General features: G+C 36.9%; 2 protein-coding genes across 7 annotated transcripts in view; one reads left to right on the forward strand and one right to left on the reverse strand.

The window, feature by feature from the left end:
* Positions 1 to 21119, reverse strand: part of LOC105215639 (LYR motif-containing protein 2) — a 35382-nt gene that overhangs the window by 5617 nt on the left and 8646 nt on the right. The gene's annotated exons all lie outside the window — the stretch shown is intronic.
* The window catches only part of LOC105215642 (uncharacterized), a 34328-nt gene that overhangs the window by 4698 nt on the left and 8511 nt on the right, over positions 1 to 21119 (forward strand). The gene's annotated exons all lie outside the window — the stretch shown is intronic.

Genomic DNA, 21119 nt, shown 5'->3' on the forward strand with positions numbered 1-21119 from the left:
CGCTAGTTGATTTTTGCCTTTCTTTATTTGATTGTGCGTGACCATATTTGTTTTCGCACTTTTACCTTCTCTCCGACATTTGTAAACAAATAAATTATTCACATTGTCAACATTTTTTTTTGCAAACAGAAATGAATCGAGTAAATAACGAAATCCTTGTAGTTGACTGCAAAATAAATTGTTATACTATATGTATATATGTATGTATGTAAGAGGCCTATCTACAGCACATACGAGTACACTTTTACTTTATGACAATAAACAATTAATTTTAATGGAGTGTGAGAACAATATACTTGCATACATACAGATCTATGCTGTGAAAATACAATATATATTTTTGCAAATTTTATTTGAGTAAATTTTACTTTTTTTTATAAAATTGTGTGCCGCTTTCATTCATGGTTGTCCGTGATTTTTGCAATTTTTTTGTTATATTTTACTTTTCGTTTTTATTTGCAGTTTCTATGACATTGAAACGTGATTCATATTTTTTTGTATGTCTAGTTTGTGGAAAAATTTTGCATGGAAATGCATTTAATAAATATTTTTATATGCAATGAGGGGGTCAAATTGTTCAATAAGAACATAAAGTTTCCTCAAACCAGCCTATCAGGGCTTCCCATATAGTAACTAACCTAACATTTTAATAGATTTTCTTGTACAAAAAGTTTTCGAACTTTGCTTCCGCCGTTTTCCAATAGTCTCTGGTCCATTAAATCGATTAAATGGTTTTATATCGATCTTCGACATTTGTGTCAACATTAACCCAACAAAATATTTGTAGAGATCTGTTTGCATCCCAAACTTATTCTCAACTGAAAATGTCACTTTTTGAGCCGATTTCTCGACATTTGCGGGAAATTTTGCTTTTCTTTTTTAATTCCAAGAAAAGTGCGGCTGAAGCTCATCGAATGCTTTCGAATGCGTACGGTGAGGCTGTCCTAAGTGAAAGAACATGTCGCAAATGGTTTCAACGTTTTAAGAATGGTGGAAGGGAGAAGATTTTCGAAGATGCTGAATTGGAAACATTACACGACCAAGATGCGTTTCAAAACCCAAGAGGAATTGGCCGAATCGTTGCAGGTGACACAGCAAGCCGTATCAAAACGCCTCAAAGCCATGGGGATGATTCAGAAACAAGGAAACTGGGTTCCTTACGACTTGAAACCAAGAGATGTCGAACCGCGCTTTTTTGCATGTGAACTGCAGCTTCAAAGGCACAACCGAAAGGGATTTTTACATCGCATTGCAACTGGCGACGAAAAATGGGTCCACTACGATAATCCTAACCGAAGAAAGTCATTGGGAAAGCCTGGATATGCCTCCACGTCGACGCCAAAACCGAACATTCACGGCGCCAAGGTCATGCTCTGCATTTGGTGGGACCAGCTATGGGAGATATATTATGAGCTGCTAAAGCCAAGTGAAACCATCACAGGAGATCGATACGGAACGAAATTGATGCGTTTGAGCCGAGCACTAAAAGAAAAACGGCCACAGTACGAGAAAAGACACAATAAAGTCATTCTCCAGCATGACAATGCTCGGCCTCACGTCGGAAAGGTGGTCAAAAAATATTTGGAGACGCTGAAATGGGAGAACTTACCCCACCCGCCGTATTCTCCAGACGTTGCTCCATCTGACTACCACTTGTTCCGATCGATGGCACACGGTCTAGCTAACGAGCACTTCAGTTCTTATGAAGAAGTCAAAAATTGGATTGATACTCGGATCGACTCGAAGGATGAGGAGTTCTTTCGTCACGGAATACGCATGCTGCTAGAAAGATGGTCAAAAGTAATAGGCCAATATTTTGAATAACATTTTTGTATCCGTGTTTATACAAAAAAACCTTAAATTTACAAAAAAACTGCGGAAGCAGAGTTGTGGACCAATAGTATGTGGTTTTATCAGTAAAATACCTTCCATATAAACATATTTATTAAAATATATAGAGTCAACTCTTTCTAGGAGATTCTAAATGTTTCACAACGGTATCGAAAATCATGAAAAAATAGAGGATATTGAACGAAATTCGCTTTATCTTTGAATCAAAATATTTTCCATCAGAATTCACACATATTTAACCAATTTATGACCTTTGTATACAAATTGCTATATTCTCATAATTGAATTTCATTATTTTTTATTTATTGCATTCCCGTATTCTGAAATTTTAGAAAAAATTTCACTTTCATTGCCTTTGCAAAAAAAAAATGTGTACACTTGTTGGTAGATATTTATTATATGTTTACCCATTTCTTTTTTGTATATTTTACATATTATTTTTAATAATAATATAATTTCTGTTTTTGCTCAAATAATTTGTTTTGCTTTGTCTTTTTTCATTTACATATTACTTATTTGTTCTACTCTTCTCTCGTTTGTTTTGTTTTGAATTTCAAATTTAGCAAATGACTTAATACTTAAGAAGCTGGGCAGCAAGCAAAGGGGTTTGTGGCAAGAAATGAGGAGATTTTGGCAGATTAAAGAAAATAATATTCATACTTTTATACTCACATATTATTACATATTTATATACCACGACTCACATGTGCATAGATAACTACAATTTTGTGCTTTTTGTGTGCAAATTGCATTACATACATATATACTATATCTATATGTACATATATACTCGAATGTAAATTTTGTAGAAAGTCTCACTATGTAGCCATCGCATGAGTGACTCAATATTGTTTTGATTGATCACATATTAAATTTGTTTGAGTGGGAACTTTTGTAAAATATCTTATTTTGACTTTGAAAGAAAGCATATGAATTTCTATTAAGTCAAAAATTAATATTTTTTCCGATTTTCGGATGTTTCATAGAGGTTTAGAATATCCTGAAGCGATACTCTGTCAAACCAGCCGTCCTAAGTTTGACATTTGTGTTCAGTAAACTGTGACAAATGACTCTGACAAGATCTAAACCGTAAAAACGTGCAAAAATCATGGAAAATTATTTCGAAAACCAGTATTATATACGGGAACTTACGGAGAACTTCACACGCATGTGTGAATACTATGTAAGTTCCAGGCATATTGGATACTTTAATAAGCAAAACAGCCCCATATGATGTAGAAATAATCCTGAAGAGACGCTGTAGACTTCTTTGCGTGCAGAAAATACAGTGGAACTTCGCTAGCTCGAATCACCATAATGCACAAAACAACTTCGAATTAGAGAGACTTCCGAGTTACAGAAGGTAATTTGTATAAATTTTGACTTATATTGCCAGTTCAATAGTTCAAATTATGGAGAACTTCGAGTTAGAGCAGTTCGAGTTATGGAAGTTCTACTGTATCTGATTTGGAACTCATGTCGAAAACATTGTTCGTCAATATTTGTTTCAAACACGAGTTTTTTTTTTTCTTTTTTACATCAATACCAATCGTCTGTCTGTCAAATATTCCCAGTAGGGTTCTACAACAAACCATATAGCTTCTGAAACCTTCATTTTAACTGGTCGAACTAAAAGTGATCCTACCAAATTAAAACCATTACTGGCTTACGGCGTCGACAGACTATCTAAGCCATAAGAATTGACACCGTTCTACTACTTTAGGTGATGTTACATCAAATCAAAGGTATTAATTGATTAACTAGCTGCGATTTAACAGTTAGTAAGCCACATTTAATGGGTTTCTTATAGGATAAGGTCGGTTATACTGAGGAAACTCATGCTGAATTTGATCGACAGAGTTGTTTTTATAGAGGGAACACGAAAATTTGGAGAATTTTTTTTTTGTGAAACATATTTTTAGGCTTCATATTGTGATATGTTTATAAAACAATAACAAAAAATTATTTTTTTTCAAAACAGCGAATAACCTCTAATTTTAAAAACCATAAGTAAATAATATAGATAAACATAGACATATGTACTTGAATATTTACGGTAAATATAATCATTTTCTGTACATCACACGAAAATTCACCAAAATGAAATATTGAAAAATTTATTACAATTTCATGATGACCTCAAAAAAAGTAATGTGAATTTCAAATGAAAAACGCTTGCAAAATAAAACAAAAACAGCGCTTCGTGGGAAAGAAAAAATATTAAAAAACAAGTAAGGAAGGGCTAAGTTCGGGTGTAACCGAACATTTTATACTCTCGCAATTTATTTATTTAACTTTATTTATATTATATAATACACAATTTGACCCACATATTCGCCATATATATTGTATAAAGTCCATTGAAAGTTGGAAACCATAATATTAGGTTAGAAGCACCGAGACCCTCGTGTTCGATATATGGGGCCTTGAAAACCTATGGTCTGATTTCGGCGATTTTTAGAATGGGGCTGCCACACTATTAACATAGTATCTGTGCAAAGTTCTGCACCGATATCTTCACTAGTGCTTACTTTATATATTGTAAAGTAAACGATTCAGATCGTCTTCAAAGTTCTGGTATATAGGAAGTAGGCGTGGTTGTGAAGCGATTTGGCCAATTTTCACAACATATCATCGGGATGTAAGGAAACTATTACAAACCAAGTTTCATTGAAATCGGTCGAGATATCGGCCTGAGATATGGTTTTTGACCCATAAGTGGGCGACGCCACGCCCATTTTCCATTTTGTAAAAAAATCTGAGTGCAGCTTCCATCTGCCATTTCTTATGTGAAAATTAGTGTTTCTGACGTTTTTCGTTAGTGAGTTAATCCACTTTTAGTAATTTTCAACCTAACCTTTGTATGGGAGGTGGGTGTGGTTATTATCAGATTTCTTTCATTTTTGGACTGTATTAGGAAGTGGCTAAAAAAAACTACTGCAGAAAGTTTGGTTTATATAGCTCTATTGGTTTGCGAGATATGTACAAAAAACTTAGTAGGGGGCGGGGCCACTCCCACTTCCCCAAAAAAATTACATCCAAATATGCCCCTTCATAGTGCGTTCCTTCATACCAAATTTTATTTCCACAGCTTTATTTATGGCTTAGTTATGGCACTTTATGTGTTTTCGGTTTTATGTGTTTTCGGTGGTCCGATTTTGCTTATATTCGAATCAACTTTCCTATGGTGCCAAGAAATAAGTGTGCCAAGTTTCATTAAGATATCTTAATTTTTACTCAAGTTACAGCTTGCACAGACGGACGGACGGACGGACAGAACAGACATTCGGATTTGAACTCCATTCTTCACCCTGATCACTTTAGTATATATAACCCTATATCTAACTCGTTTAGTTCTGGGTGTTACAAACAACCGTATGTGAACAAAACTATAATACTCTCTTAGCAACTTTGTTGCGAGAGTATACAAAAAAAAATTTTAGTAAGTAGAAAAACATTTTCCTTAAAACTTACATATGTATGTATATAGGCGGGGTAGATTTGTCTATAAATATATAGACAAGTGTTTTTTTATACCAACAGAAAGTGAAATCTGCCTCATTTGTGTTTATTTGTGTGTGTTTGAGTGATTCAATAAACTTTTTTTTCATCCGCGCCAGATCGAATTTTTTCGAATGCCGCCACTGACGTTGTTGCTCTATCTAACTTGCCGCTAGCGATCGTTTCGAGTTGACTCTATTTTTGTAGTTGTTTATGTTTTACTAACCAAAGAAAAATTACAAAAACAATATTACAGCAACACTTAAGTGGAGGAAGATACATATTACCGTTATTAGTGCAACACCTAACACACCGCCCAAGAATCAAATGCTCAGCACTCGGCTGTGTGAAGATTTCGTATATTTTGTGAGGTGTATTTCATTTTGTAGCAGGAAATTGATATTTATATATATGAGTATATGCATGTATATTATATATGAATATCTACATATGTAGAGTTACAGATTTATCTGTTCGAATGTTTATCTTCAAATTTAAATTTAATTTTTCTTACATTGCTTCATCGCATATTTACGTAGTCGGCACACACATGCACATATCGGGGGGTATCGACCTGATTATGCCGTCTTCGAGTCTTCGAAGAGCATAAAATTGCAGTCACATTCATATGAAGAGCGCATCAATGCTTATTCACATTTGAAGGATTAAAAATAACATTTTGTATACGAAAAAGTCAACAACAACAACAACAAGAAAAAACATTAATACGCATGCTAATAATAAGCAATGCGTCGCTTGAGTAGACAAGCGCAAGTGAGCGTATGGTGGATGGTGGCTGAGGAGAACATATGCTATGGTTTATATACATATATATCTATATATGTTTGCATATAGTGTTTGTTGTTGTTGTATGCATATACAATGGCTAATTTGGCTCATCATCCAATACATTCGAGTTTAGTATGTCTAAGCATTGGCCATTAGGATTTGTTTACTTTTGACTTTCTATTGTGAAAATGTGTTTCATCCTCTGCAAATAAGCCACGCACACACACATACACATACATACATTTAAATATGTATGTATGTGATCTTTGCTGACCAAAGCTCTTACAACATTGCCATTGTTGTCAAATTACCAACGCCATGGACAACAAACACTGTTAATGTGGACATTATGTCCTTGTGCCTTTTTAAAGAAAAATTCGAGAGCAAAATGGACAGAAAGTCAATAAAAGAAACACAAAATATTAAAAAGAGGTTTGCACAAACAAAAAATATAGAAAAAAGCACACAAATATCGCATTTCAATGGCACAAATGCATAAACTATTGTGCTTAGACGCAGAACTAACGCACACACAGAGACATATTTATATATCACAACATAGTTTCTGCTAAAACAACCCAAGATTAGTAAATGTCCACATAAATACGCAGAGAGTGAGGTAATCCGGCGAGATTTGGTGTCGGTTGGCATAGAGAATAACCTAAAACAGTGAGGGCACTAAAAGCCGGCGCATTGGCAGAGGCAGAGGCAGAAACTATGAGATATGAGTTGTCTTAAACTACTCGCACACTCTTATAAGAAATTCTAAACCCGAACAACAACACAAACAAATACACGTGTATTTTTACAACACACAGACACACACACACACATACATGTTTGTATGTTTATTATATATATTCTACTTACATTAGATACTTAGTGCCTCGTCTCGAATGACCGCTGCCTTCTTTATTAATGAAACAACATATCAAATTACCATCAACCGTAAGAGTATACAAACAAATGACAGTAAAAAGCAAGTTGCTGCTGCAAAATGAATAGTGAGGCATCGTAATAATTACATACAAACAGATATCAAAGTGTCTCTGTATGTGTGTGTGTGTGACATTGGGTTGTGCGCCTTTGAGTGTTGAGTTGAGTTATATGAGGTGAGTGTAGTGCATCTTTGAGTAATTGAGCGCTTGAGTTGGAGCGTGAGTGCACTCGACGAGCGAGCGAACGAGAAGGATAAAATGTCACTTTGACATATTTGAAATTGGAGAATAGTTTGAAAGTAAAGCAATATTAATTAAATATGATATGCAAATGGTGGCTGGAGGGTTTAAAGGTTGAGAAAAGAAGAAGGGAAATGAAGAGTAGATTTAAAGGTATGAAATGAAGAATTTGAAATGTAATATTTTATGGATATTTTATTATAACAGTCAAGAAAAATAGGTTTTTGGATCAATGATATAAAGGTTCGATATTCTGGCAGAAGTAGAAGTAGTCTTCAATATCGATGAGTGCAAATTCTTGTCTTAAGGGGTTATATACAGTTAGACGGCCGAAAATAGTGAATTTTTCAGAATTTTTTCTGAGAAAACTTTTTAATTTATTGATCCAAAAATTTATACACATATTATGATATCTTTTAACTGTATTTTAAGACTTAGTACTAGTAAAAATATTTATTTTAAAAAGAGCTACAGCTGATCTCCAGTAGCTCCTCTCAAAAAAGACGTTTTGCGGTGACCACTATATCTCGGAACTGGATCATATGAAATTAAAAAACCAAACAGATTTCGTTAAAATAATGTTAAATCTAGTAATTAATCGAAGGAATTAGCAAAATAAAATTTTTTGACAAAATGGCGGTTTCTCAAAAAAAAAAATCGATTCTTCACCGAAATTTCGGCCTTAAATTGTTTATAAAAAAAAATTTTTATCGGAGAGAAAAAATCTTCGATTAATTACAAAAAAATATATTTAAGAAGCTCGTGTTAAAATTTGAGACTAATCGGTCTAGCCGTTTTCGAGTAATGTTGGTCACCGACTTTGAAAACACCATTTTGAGAAAAACGCGCTGCCGCTCGGACCTTGTACTTCCAACCACTCTGAAACGCCTTTTCAAATTTGCTTGTAACTTTGAAAATATTCACCGGAACGATATGAAATTTTCTGTAAGTATATATACATATGTACATTAAGAAAATTAAATAAAAAAATCAATTTTTTTTTAATTCTAACTGTATATAACCCCTTAAGCGAGCTCAAAGCTCAATATTGTGTGATCTCTAAAGACATATAACGGCAAACTAAGCTCAATTTGAGTGAAAGAGTAAAATTTGTAGAGTTGTTGTTGGAAATAAATGAGAAAGAAATACTTATAACGGTAAAATAAACATTTTGAGTGAAAGAGCGACACTTGTTGAGTTTTTATTAGAAATAAATGGATAATACTCAACTGTAATGAGTAAAACCTCATACTAAAAGAAATTGAGTGAAATTCATCACAAGAACTAAGGGACCACTATATGAAGTACCTATACTTATTCTACTACTTCTTCTTTTCCTACTGCAACCAATAGTTAACTCATATTAAGTAATTCTTAGAAGCAAAATACAAAGAAAAGAAATTATATCAAAAAGCTTACTGCCAATGGCAATATTATGCTACTTGCAACATAGTAGTTGCAACCCAGCAATTGCCACTGCAAAACTTTTCCGCCAACAACAAAAACAACATAAGTATTGCTCAATCTCTCACTTACAAACTTCTGGCTGTACATGAGAAGGTCATGTGTTCTCGCGGCCACCGCCAGTGACAGCAAACATTACAACAACGTGGCGCTCCAAGCGAATATGACACGCGAGTATGAATTACGATGGTGACATAAGATACACGGAGACTTATGTATGCATGCTTGTTGCCAACAGTAGCAACACCAGTAATAACAACAACAACAACAACAACAACAATGTAAAATAGTACAGCGCTCATTTTACACCAACACCAGGCGAGAAATTCAACTAGAACACTTACAACAACAACATTACTGAAGACACTCGCACCTATCCACCACCCATACCGACACGCGGGCGCCCACTAACATACCAAGTGGCATATCTTATTTCCAAAGTCTCTGTATTGGGTTGATGTTTTAACACTCTGCTTCTTCTTATGTTTCCTCAGTTGAATTTTTCTACTCGTTTTCTAGTTTTTGTTTCCCTTAATTTTTGTAATTTTAGTTATTCTTCATTTTAAACTTTGAAGTCGCGTCTAGACTTACAATCGGGTGTCACATATCAGCTCTGGAGTACAATGCACTGTAAGCGGATCCAATTTTCCACAGAGCTGGTGCAATGCCATAACCTAAAAAGATCGATTTTCATCATAGCAACTCTAGAACCTATCTGTCCTAGAAGCTATGCTTCGAGGGTTCGGAAATACCGCTGGTAGTCACAATTTCATATTAGAAAGCTCATATAATGTATATGTCCTACTTGAACAGTGTAGATCTGTTGTATTCTTGGAGTTTCGGGTTTGGAAATATATTATATTTTGGGCATCATAGTAGTGGATTATCCAACTTAATGCAACCCAACCTCAATGTTGCAAAAAGTGTCCCAGCTCAATCCTAATGGACCCCAAAGAATTTGAGTCTGGAACTTTTTGATCGAATTATATATGTACTTCCAAAGTGGACGCTACCATTTCACTGCCTCGAAAATTAGCTTCTTCCACAATGGTTGAACGAAGATATTAAACTCAATCCCGTCTTTCAAGATAATGTTGACATATGTATAGGCCAATGGAGTTAGAAGATCTCTAACATCAGGCTTTTTTTGAACTTTCATGAATCAAAACTTGATATTTGTTAATTTACTGGTTCAACTATAATTACACCCACTGTGCCACATCTAAAATTTCCGACTGAATTGGCTGTCAGTCTTGAGTTCAGGCAAACTAATGCCGTTAGTAAAGTTCTTGGCGGGAAAACCATTGTTGTCATGACAGGCATGTGGCAAGTTGAACTGAGGCTTCTCACTATTTCTTCGCTCAGCGCTCAGGTGATGCAACACGACCACACTTTCGTGTATTAGGAGCAAAATGAATATGACTCAGTGGGTTAATGAATAACAGTAAAATGTAAAAAGTTAGCGGCTGACAAGCAACAAAGCCAAATTTAATGCCGCTGAGTCACTGAAAGGAAAGTTCTGTGAAATTTAGTAATTTTAGCAAGATCCATATCGAAGCCCTAGATGCTTGCGTAAAACTTTATAGTCGACGCCCAACAGGCCGTCGACTGAGTGAGTTGGCGTTGGGCGTTCGGGAGGTGACGCGACGCGCCTAACAATCGATTGCGGGTAAGCGTTATACGATCCGTTACACTCCTCACTCCACCAACTAAAATCTAATATTTCGCTGTTTGTCTACGATTTGTATGCACTTGGAATAGTTTATTTTTATTTTGTGTGTATTCTCTAGGTGTCTGCGTGTGTCTTCATGTGTCTTCTGCTGAGAATCGAGGATATTACTCGCAGCAAAGCAGCGGCAGTCTGGCTTATGTGCTACACAAGCTATTGAATTGTGTACTGACACATACCGGGTACACTGTGTGTAATCGAATATCGATAGCTGCAGATTGAATAACGTGTGCGTCCTTCTTCTTGGTAGCAATTTTCTTACATGCGCTGCCCGTGTATGTGTGTGTGTGTGTGTTTGTGCGTTTTTTCGCAATTCAATATTTTCTACTATTTTTTTTTTGCACAAGCATGCTAAAGTAACAACAACAACAAACCGACAGAAATGGGGTGTGTGCATTTATTTACATGCACCCAACTGACATTTGTTTGTATGTATGTGAGTGTGTGAATAAATGTGCTTAATGCCACTATTTGTTATAGTATACTCTGTACTTAGGTTCGACTGTGTTGCATGCAGCGCTTATATGCGTACAATGTTACAAATATGCAGAGGCTTATTATATTACAAGGCGTATCGTAAGTGCATTTGCCGCTATTAAATGACAAACGCAGAATTACGAATAAAATAAAATCGCTCTTCTGTGGTATTGACTGATGTTAGTGCAGCTAGAATTCATTCAAAGTGTTGCTGCTTTTGAGTGCTACCATTTGAAGGGGTTGCAGTTAGGAGGTCGCAGATTAATTTAGAGATTAGGTAATGACACCTTCAGGGCCTAACAAGCTTCGTTCTATATGAAATCTATGAAATTATTGTTTTTGTAATAGTAGTATTAACCTAATTGGTATTTCAGTGTATATATACATACATTTTCCCATAGTTCCTAGATGGGATGACAGGGCCTCAATAAAAAAAATTATAACGAGTCTTATTTCCAGCTGGGAATGTAATATCTCTCCAAGAATAACCGCTTTCTGTGTTTCTACTTTGACTTTCCGCCGCCAGGTGTTGGCAAGTCTCCCGCGTCTCCGGCTTTCTTGAGCATTCCTATCTAGCGCAGTGCTATTAATGTCATCGTGAGGTTTTCGTAAAGTTTGGCCGATCCACTTTCAAATACGGCGTCAAATTTCGTTACGAATCGGTAGCTGCTTGGTTACGACCGAAAATCGAAATCAAAATCCATATTGGAAAACCTAAGACCCCGCAAACTGGAGCTGGATGAACCTTGAGGACTCTGTTCCTCACATTTAAAATCATGTTCGACGATCTTCAAGAGAATATGGTTTTATTTAAAACACTCTTGATCTCTTACATTAAATACCTATCCGTCCGAAACCTCTATCACGTTCGCCTAATGTGCTCTATGATATCTTGGCTTATTCTTAGCTAATGAATTTGTCTCGCATATCCGAGCCATATCTCGCATATCAGAGTTGTATACTTCATGGCTGTTGGAGTTCTATGAGGAACTTCATCTTCAATATTGGACGTATCGCCACAGCTCAGCTTAGGCGCCTTGAATGGGTTTCAGTGTACATTTGTTCTGTCCGAATAGTTGAATTTCAAGGATTTAGAATAACTCTGCGTTGCGATGGACAAATATTTACCACATTTAAATTGATCATCGACTCTTAGCTAACTATAACCGTCTTTAACAAGATGAACTTCATCTTCGAATTCTCATGAATTCAGTTGATTTATGGCGTAGGAACCGCTTGAAGCGATTATAGCCGAATCCACCAGAGCGCGCCACTCGTTTCTCCTTTTTGCTTTTTGGCGCCAACTGGAAACACCAAGTGAAGGTCACTTTCCACTTGATCCTTCCATCGGAGTGGAGGTCGTCCTCTTCCGCGGCTTCCTCCAGCGGGTACTGCATCGAACACTTTCAGAGCTGGAGTGTTTTCATCCATCCGTTCAACACGACCTAGCCAGCGTAGCCGCTGTCTTTTTTCTGAATGGGGTCATATGTAGAAGTTCACGCAAGTGAGGAAAGTTTCTGATTGCCATTCACTTGGGAGTGGTGACGAACGATTATTTTGCATATGACTCAAGCAGCTCACGACTTCCGGTTTTAGACCAAGTATCCTTGGGTAACCAACAGACATCCGTTTGAAGGCGAGCTAAAGTAAGAAGGCGAAGACCGCTTCAGCGGTTGTGCGTAGCCTCGAATGAGAAACTCCACTTAAAATATGTCATCTAAATAATAACAGATTACGTTCGTATTATTGTGAAAATATTCATTTTTGTTTCATCTCTTTCCGCGACCCTCGAAGGAATTCCTTATTATGTGCGCATTTGTTATGATTCCTTACCACTGATTGTTATTCCAAGCGCCATAACTGATTCCCAGCCAACGTAACACGACAAAATTATGGCGCTGACCTGGCCTATACCAAATTACTTCGTAATAAATAAAACCCAAAATAAATATTACAAATGCCGCGTGTATCCTTGTTGCAACAATGCCGGCATAACAGTTTTTTCTTCTAACTTTGTTGTTGTTTTTTGTTGTTTCCATATATAATATTAGTGCTAGATTTGTGAGTGAGTAGGCTTTCGCTATCGAATTGCATGGCGTATTTTTATAAGGCGCCATCGTTAACGCACGGAATAATAACAAGGAAAGGCTAGAAAAGCATGATAAGCGCAAATGGGTTGAGTAAAGGGTGTCCCATGAGGTGGTTGGAGCAGGCATAAGCGTACAACGCATTGCGCACGTTATTAAAGAATATGCTAACAAAGCTTGGCTCTACACATAATCGTTTGTTTTTGTTAGGTGACCGAAGCGGTAGTCTATAAACAACATTACGTTACGTTACATACGTACATATATACGTACCGAGGTGTGAGATGTTAATTATAAACGAAGCAAAATATAATACCTGCTGCCTGAAGCCGGTATTTTGTTGCAAGTGTACTAGCATTGACGCAATTTCTTATAAACAATCGAGAAAGGAAGACGCCAAAGCACACGTCACACAGTCATAACTTAATTGATAACAAAATACGCATAATTGCTTACCACATCATAACAGGTAATTTTAGGCGCATGTGATATTATCGACACAGTGGACAATTCTGGAAATCATTATGAGGCACATTTTCGAGAGGCTATAAGGAGCTGCATAATAATTATTCAATAATTTTATAAGACCGGATTATGATTTTATGGCAGAGACGTCGCCAAGTCCCTTTTCTTGGAAGTAGATTTGTGGCCAGCTTTAAGTATTACAATGATTTGGGCTCATATAAGTTTTGGAAGAGATTTCCTATGCTTCCAAGCACTTCTAGAATATTAGAAGTAAAGTAAAATAGTAGTAAAGTGAAAAATGGGATGTGGCCGTTACTCTAGGTCTCCAACTATAGTTGAACTGCCATACTCAAGGTCTACTCAATGTCTCAGGTTCACGAGTAAGAGAGAGGAAGACCTTTTTGGAGCCACTTCGCGATAATTGGTTAAGGCAAGTGGATGTCTGTCTTGGATCAAGCGGCTCGTTAAACAATCGTGTTCTTTATAACTTTCTCACCAGCTGGGGTTTTGCAGTTGGTTTTAGGACCACGTATGAATGTAATTCCAATGAAAGTAACACGAAAGTCTCAAATATTGACCCTTCCAAATGTTGACAACCGCAACCAACTTACAAGAGGACATTATTTACGAATATGCACCTGAAATATCTCGACGCTCTATAGGAAGGTGGCGCTAACCAGCTGGCGAGTTTGAATGTGAAATGACGAAGCTCCTTCGATTCGAGACCGATGGACGGACAACGAAAGCAAGTTCACACACGCAGCCAATGGAAGTTCCAAGTCCCAAGCAGTTGGGAAGTACAACTGGCATGACTTCGCAAAGGATAGAATTAACTCGCGAAGCTTTGCGTTCTCGGCCCAGATCGACTCATGCTTTAAGTGCCAAAGTAAAAGAAGTATCCAACTTGTGCATCTTCTTGATATCGGAGTGCATATACCAAGATAAAAAGGGACTGGCCTAAAAATCAACAATCCACAAAATCCCCCAAAAAACAACCCTCGAAAAATCAAATTATTCACATTTAATGCAAATTCAAGGCAATTTCTGACAAAAACAAAAGCTTTTGGCTTTCTGGCATGCATTTCGAAATATGCGCGTGGGCATTAAATGAACCAAACGGACTTGTTTTTGAAGTTCTCAATTACAAATTTCCTTATTTTCAGCGTAAATGCATTGGAAATGACAACAAAAACAAAACGACAAGAAGTTGATAGCGCTGTGATGAGGTGTTGGGAGGAGCGGAGAGCAAAACAAAGCAAAGCAAAATGCGAGACATACGAACTGTCATCATTTAAAATTTAACGGCTGCAATTTGAGTAGTGGCATTTTCAATACACCGTTGAGTGTGTGTGTGTGTGTGATTCGATGCATATTCATATGTATGTGATATTGTGTGCAGATAATATTTTTCTATATGCATGAGTGGGGTATACCAGTTCAATGTGACTTGGCTTGTCGATGCCTGTGTGTGTGTGTGTTCATCTCGAGTTTATAATTACGTGAAATTTATTTACTCGCTCATTTGCTGCCTTTTTGCCATTGATGCTGGTGTTCGTTGTTGTGTTTGTTGTTATTGCTGTTGCCTTTAGAGCTATTATTGCTGCGCTTTTTGCCTATTCGTTTATGAAATCTCAGCTTACCAAAGCATATCATATTTATTTTATAATGAATTGAGCACACGAACACACACAGACACACTTGCAAAGTAGTAAAGCCAATGCATTTGCTTGTGTGTGTGTTGCTGCAACAAATGTTGCAATAGAAAAATACCAAAAAAAAAAATTAAAAGAAAAAAAGCTAACTGCAGACGCTCGGCATGCAACAACTCAGCTGCGCTGTCACAACAACCAACAACCGAGCCTTGAATGGACTCAGTTTGGGTTTTGGTGTTTGAGGAGAAATCAAAAGCTGAAGCTGCTGCTTCTTCTTCCACAACTGTAGAGCTCCAGCCTGTGGACAGGGACTGTAGTCGCTTGCTGTATGCGAAAGGCTACTTACTGCATTGCAAGGCGAGGCAAGTCAAGGGGTGGGGAGTGAGGCGGTAGGGCATTCGTAGAAATTCGATAGTGTTTTGGGTGCGCACATGTGACCCAAGGAATTGTGTTGCAAGGCTCTAAGTTACACAGCAATAAGCATGTGTGTGTATGTGTGTTAGTGCCAAATGCACATTTTTACAACAAACACACAAATATAAATGAGAAATACTATAATATACTGTATGTGCCACATGCCCCAACGACAAACAATACGTTTGATACTTTTGTTGCTGCTGCCACAACCTTTATCTTCTTAATGTTGTACTTTACCTTTTGGCAATTCGATGACAAAGCAGTAGCAACAACAACAACAACAACAATATCAACAATGAATAATATTCAATATGCACACACACATGCATACGCATGACCTCTGCCACATGCAACAGAGGCTTGGAAGCATATCACATGCATGCCACAGCCCAGGGGTGTAATAATAACGAATACGTACAACAACAATGCGAACATATAAGGTAAATAAGCAAAAGCAACAGCAAAACTGTCATTACCGTGATATTTGATAGGCTCTCTCTCTGGTTTTGACTGCAACACGGCAAGACTGGCGGGTTAGTAGGCTGACAATGGACCCGAGCGTGCATGCGGCCGGTGTGAAAAGCATAAGGTGACAAGAGTGTGAATCATTTGTATGCTTGTGCGTACACACACACATATAGTTGGATATCAGAGAGTGCAATCGGCATGGAATTATGTATGTGCAGGCGAAGCGCATGAAAAGGATATTAGGTTGCATGTTACAAAGTGATAATTTGTAATGAAGTTTAAAAGAAAAATAACAAATTTAATTAATTAAATTATTGAGGAAATAATTGTCGAAATTGATGAAAATCGAACGAAGATGACTTATGAAATATTTCACTTATTATGTATACATATTTTCTTATGCCAAAATATATGATTTTTTTTTTAAATTAATCACTTAGAAAATGATTTATTTCATACGAAATCCGCATATTATATAAATTTTTAACTATTTCTACAAAATATTTACATACGACGTGTGTTCAAAAAATAACGGGAATTTTTAAATTTCAAAATTTATAATTCTGTTGATATACGCATGCCCCTGATTTATTTCATACGAAATCCGCATATTATATAATTATTTAACTATTTCTACAAAATATTTACATACGAGGTGTGTTCAAAAAATAACGGGAATTTTGAAATTTCAAAATTTATTATTCTGTTGATATACTTATGTCCCTGAAGTACGAAAACATTTTCAGCAGCCTTAATTACTTTCTCTCTAGCAACCGCTGAGTTTAGACGTGTTTTTATGAGCTCCAAAGGCCCAAAATACGAGTTTGAGAAGTGTATCGACGATTGGAAGAAGAAGAAGAAGAGATATCGAATGGGGACTATATATTTTGAGGACGACAACACTAATGTAGACGATTTAAAACATATTTTTGATCAAAAAAACGAAAATTCCCGTTATTTTTTGAACACATCTCATATGAACATAATTTCATAATAATTAATTCAGAAAGTAACTTCATAAAAAAATAAGTAAATATTATTTTCGAAAAAATTCCACCTAATCACTTCCATTGGCAACACCATAATTGCTCATTGCGCGCAACGCTCATATTCCAAAATAATTATTGGGTAATGGAAACCGAACTTTTTGAATATCTACTCAATTTCAAATTTGTTCACAATCAAGCATATGTACATACATACATACATACATACATACATACATACATACACACAATAACGCTCCCTCAACATTTTCCGCAAATCCAATTGGACGCCCCACGGACTGCCACATGCACACAGAGTACGACAGTTGTCCAATTCAGCATTTCAGGCTGCGACCGCCTCTTCCTGTGTGCCATTCATTATATTATTTTATGCGAATCAATTTTCATTGTTGTTGTTGTTTTTCATTTTATTTATTTTTATTAAATGTGTTGCTAACGCTGCCTTTGCTACTCTGCATACAGCCAGGTTGTTGTTGCAAGCATCTACAATTACATGTGCGTCTCCGATTACACAACGCTACGTTTCGTTGTGTTTGGCATAAAATTAATTTTTCACCATTACAACGAACGTTGTTGTACCTTGCCAACGTTGTTGTTGGTGGTTGTTGTTGCCTGTTGAGCTGTGCATAGGCGAAGGTTTAAAGTTTGGTATTTCTATATCGCTGTTGTTGTTGTTATTTTGGTTATTTTCGCGCCCGGCCACGTGTTGCCCGCACCGCGTAATGCCGCGCTCTTTCAACGTATTTGATTACCAACCAGTTGCTGCGTTGTTGTTGCTGTTGCTGTTGTTTGTTGAAAAAGCGCAAAATTCAAATGTTCATAATAACAATAATTTCTCAAATATTTAATTACATTAAATGCTTAACGCCTCATTTTACACAATTCACCGTTAGTCGGCGCTGCCCACACGCTGACACTGCACGCCCGACGCCTCTAGCTCTCCCGGTAGTTTTCCCGTTACGTTTTTGTTATTGTTTTTTTTGTTTTTTGATTTCTGCAGAAAATATCAAATATACCGCGCTGCATGCCAAAGTTTTTAATTATCCTCTCTGGTATTTTTTTGTTTTTCCACAACGTGTTTTGCATATTTCCCCGCTCGGCTGCTCGGATTACGTGAAAATAGTTCCGCAGAATTAGTTGTAATAACAAACCACATAAAGATTTTAAGTACCGCATAGTTTCACCGTTGCGGCACTTAGGCTTCTATTTGAGGTTTGTGGTAATACCGTAAAAATGAAATACCTTAAAAATTCCTCCTGTTTACAGTTACTATTTTGCATGAAAAAAACAGAAATTGTAACAACATCGAGCATATACCCAGGTATAGCAAACTGTCAGAGAACTTGAACAAAATGTCCATAAACTGCTCTGTAATCATTTACGGTCTAAAACTGAACTTTCCGATCCAGCAATATTGAGCCAAATTTTTATATTTTACCACAAACTCGCTCCCAGTACGCTTTGGGCTAGTTAAGGAGTGTCTTAGATCTTTATCAATAGCTTCCAGCTATTTTGCGATCCGACTAGTGTGGGTACCCGGTCACCGAGGAATCGTTGGTAACTGTATAGCGGACAAGCTTGCAAGGTAGGGTACCCTAGCTACATTGACGTTGGAATGGGAGCTCATTGGTAGTCCACGGTCCACCTGCGCAAGAGCGCTGGACATGCAGACTACGCATGTCCTCGTCAAACGCTGGTCAACTACCAGTACTTTTGCAGTGGCGAGGTCCTTTTGGGCCTCCGTGGAGCGTAAGCGGTCTTTTCAACTGTACTTACAGGGCATTGTCCAATGGGTAGCCATGCATTGAGACTTGGGATCGTGGCAGATCCAAGTTGCCAAAGCTGTATGGAGGAAGGCGAGATGGAATCATCTAAGCATTTCCTTCTACATTGTCCAGCTTTTGCCAGATTGAGGTTGAAACACCTCGAAAGGCCTTTTTTCGGCGATCATAGCGAATTGGCTAGAATCGATATTAGCCGTCTTAAGAAATTTGTAACGGATTCCAAGCGTTTTGCTGAATCTTAAAGGTCTTCGATCCGCAGGGAGTTTTATTGGTACCACAAAGGACAGTGCCAGGCTGTCTAAGTGAGATCTTCTATTTTTTTTTTGCAGAGATCTGCCTACAAACCTAACCTAACCTAACAAGCTCGCCTCTCACCGTAGAAAATACGTTTCCGTGAAATTTCTTACGCCTCAAATCTGGCTACATGTCTTATATGATATAACATTCCATTTCCTTCAGTATTTAGCTTTTCGCGAGACCTCTACACGATCCACCTTATTCCCAGCATTAAATGAATGGAAAATAGTGTTCAACTCGAAGAAACAAATATTAATATCACACTTTTGCTTCTTTTATGGCTCCATAATCCTTCACGGTATATATCTGATCTTTCCGACATCTTCCCATCTTTATTGAGCTCAGCAGATATCTTTTAACGCGGTCTCGCTCTCCCAAGCCTGTATTTCTCTAGATTCATAGTTTATAAATATCTATACTAATATTATAAAGCTGAAGAGTTTGTTTGTTTGAACGCGCTAATCTCCGAAACTACTGGTTCGAATTGAATAATTCTTTTTGTGTTGGATAGTCCATTTATCGAGGAAGGCTATATGCTATATAGCATCACGCTGCGACCAGGAGCGAAGAAACAGTGGTAAATGTGTAAAAAATTATTAATCTTTGAGGGTTTCCGTTCCTTGCGCTGCGAAAGCGGTTCAAGATACACAAAGGTTATGTATGAAAGAATTATTTCTCTTTTAGTGATCTAAAAAAAGTCCGTGAGTACCGTTTTTGTGATAACTAATAATTTCAATAAATTTTTTTTTTTAAATTTATTATTCTAATTTATCTATCAAAAAAAAATTGGAAAACTCGGGAAAGTGGTAACATAGAATTCAGAATTGCAAATGGACGATGACATCTACAATGAAACATTGGTGTTGATTGAAGATTTGTGTTTGCTTATGAGTGGGTAACTTTTGACTGAAATTCATATGCCAGCGCCAGAATCGTACATTGGAATGTGAGCGTGCATACGACAGAATAACTTTGGAACAACAACTTCAAGAAATGTTCCATTATTGAATGAGCAGCAAAAAAGTGCCTATGATGAATTGATGAAGACTGTCTATGATGGAAACAGTGGACTATTTGATGCGCTCGGCGGAATCTACGGTCTCAAAATGGAGTTGTGTTGGCTCTCGCATCTACTGGAATTGCTGCAACGCTACTAGAAGTCTTTTCAAAACAAATAATTTCACGCAGGGCAACGACTGCCGGGTCAGCTAGTTATATAATATCTCGCTTCCTTCAGTACCCTCCTTTTCGGGAGACCCCAGGAGTCTCATGTAGATCTCTCTAGAATTCCTCTAACCCTATTTTATTTTCTTTAAATTTCAAAGATATCAGTTGGCTTTGGTAAAATCTATTGAATAGGGAGTTAAGTGGCTAAGGGTCCATTAAATATCGCTAGAGGAAGATGGATATATACATATATTGTATACTTTTAAGGAGCACCAATCTTCCTCTTATCTCCAACTGAACGGTAGACGAAACTTTGCAGAAGAGAAGAGTCTTTTGTGAGATGAAAATTCGCGAAGCACCGAGATGTAGGTCTTAAGTTGAAACTCTAGACTTATTCAGGGTTCTTCGAGTTATCTAAATCCTTTTTCCAACTGGGTGTGCAAAGAGTGCCGCTTTCTTCGAAAATGGAAGTAATTATTCTTCAATAGATATCTCTGAAGCTCTGTCATTAAGCCACTAAGATCAGTCTTAAGCCAATCTAATAAGACTGAACCCAGTTGTAGGACCTGTTTCCAATTATAAAGAAACTTGTAAGAAACGTTTTAAGTAGGAATTCAAAAATAGTATTAGATTTTACAACTCGCCTGAGGAATTCAACGAATTATCTTCGTCATATTTGATTTCAAAAAGTTATAGACTTAATTGCTAATTATTTAACTAAGAAGGCTGTTAGTGTGTCTTCAAAATACAAGCCAAAGTATCACTGAACATTGATTTAATTAATAA

Source organism: Zeugodacus cucurbitae, chromosome 6, assembly GCF_028554725.1.
Source record: "Zeugodacus cucurbitae isolate PBARC_wt_2022May chromosome 6, idZeuCucr1.2, whole genome shotgun sequence".
Lineage (NCBI taxonomy): Eukaryota > Metazoa > Arthropoda > Insecta > Diptera > Tephritidae > Zeugodacus > Zeugodacus cucurbitae.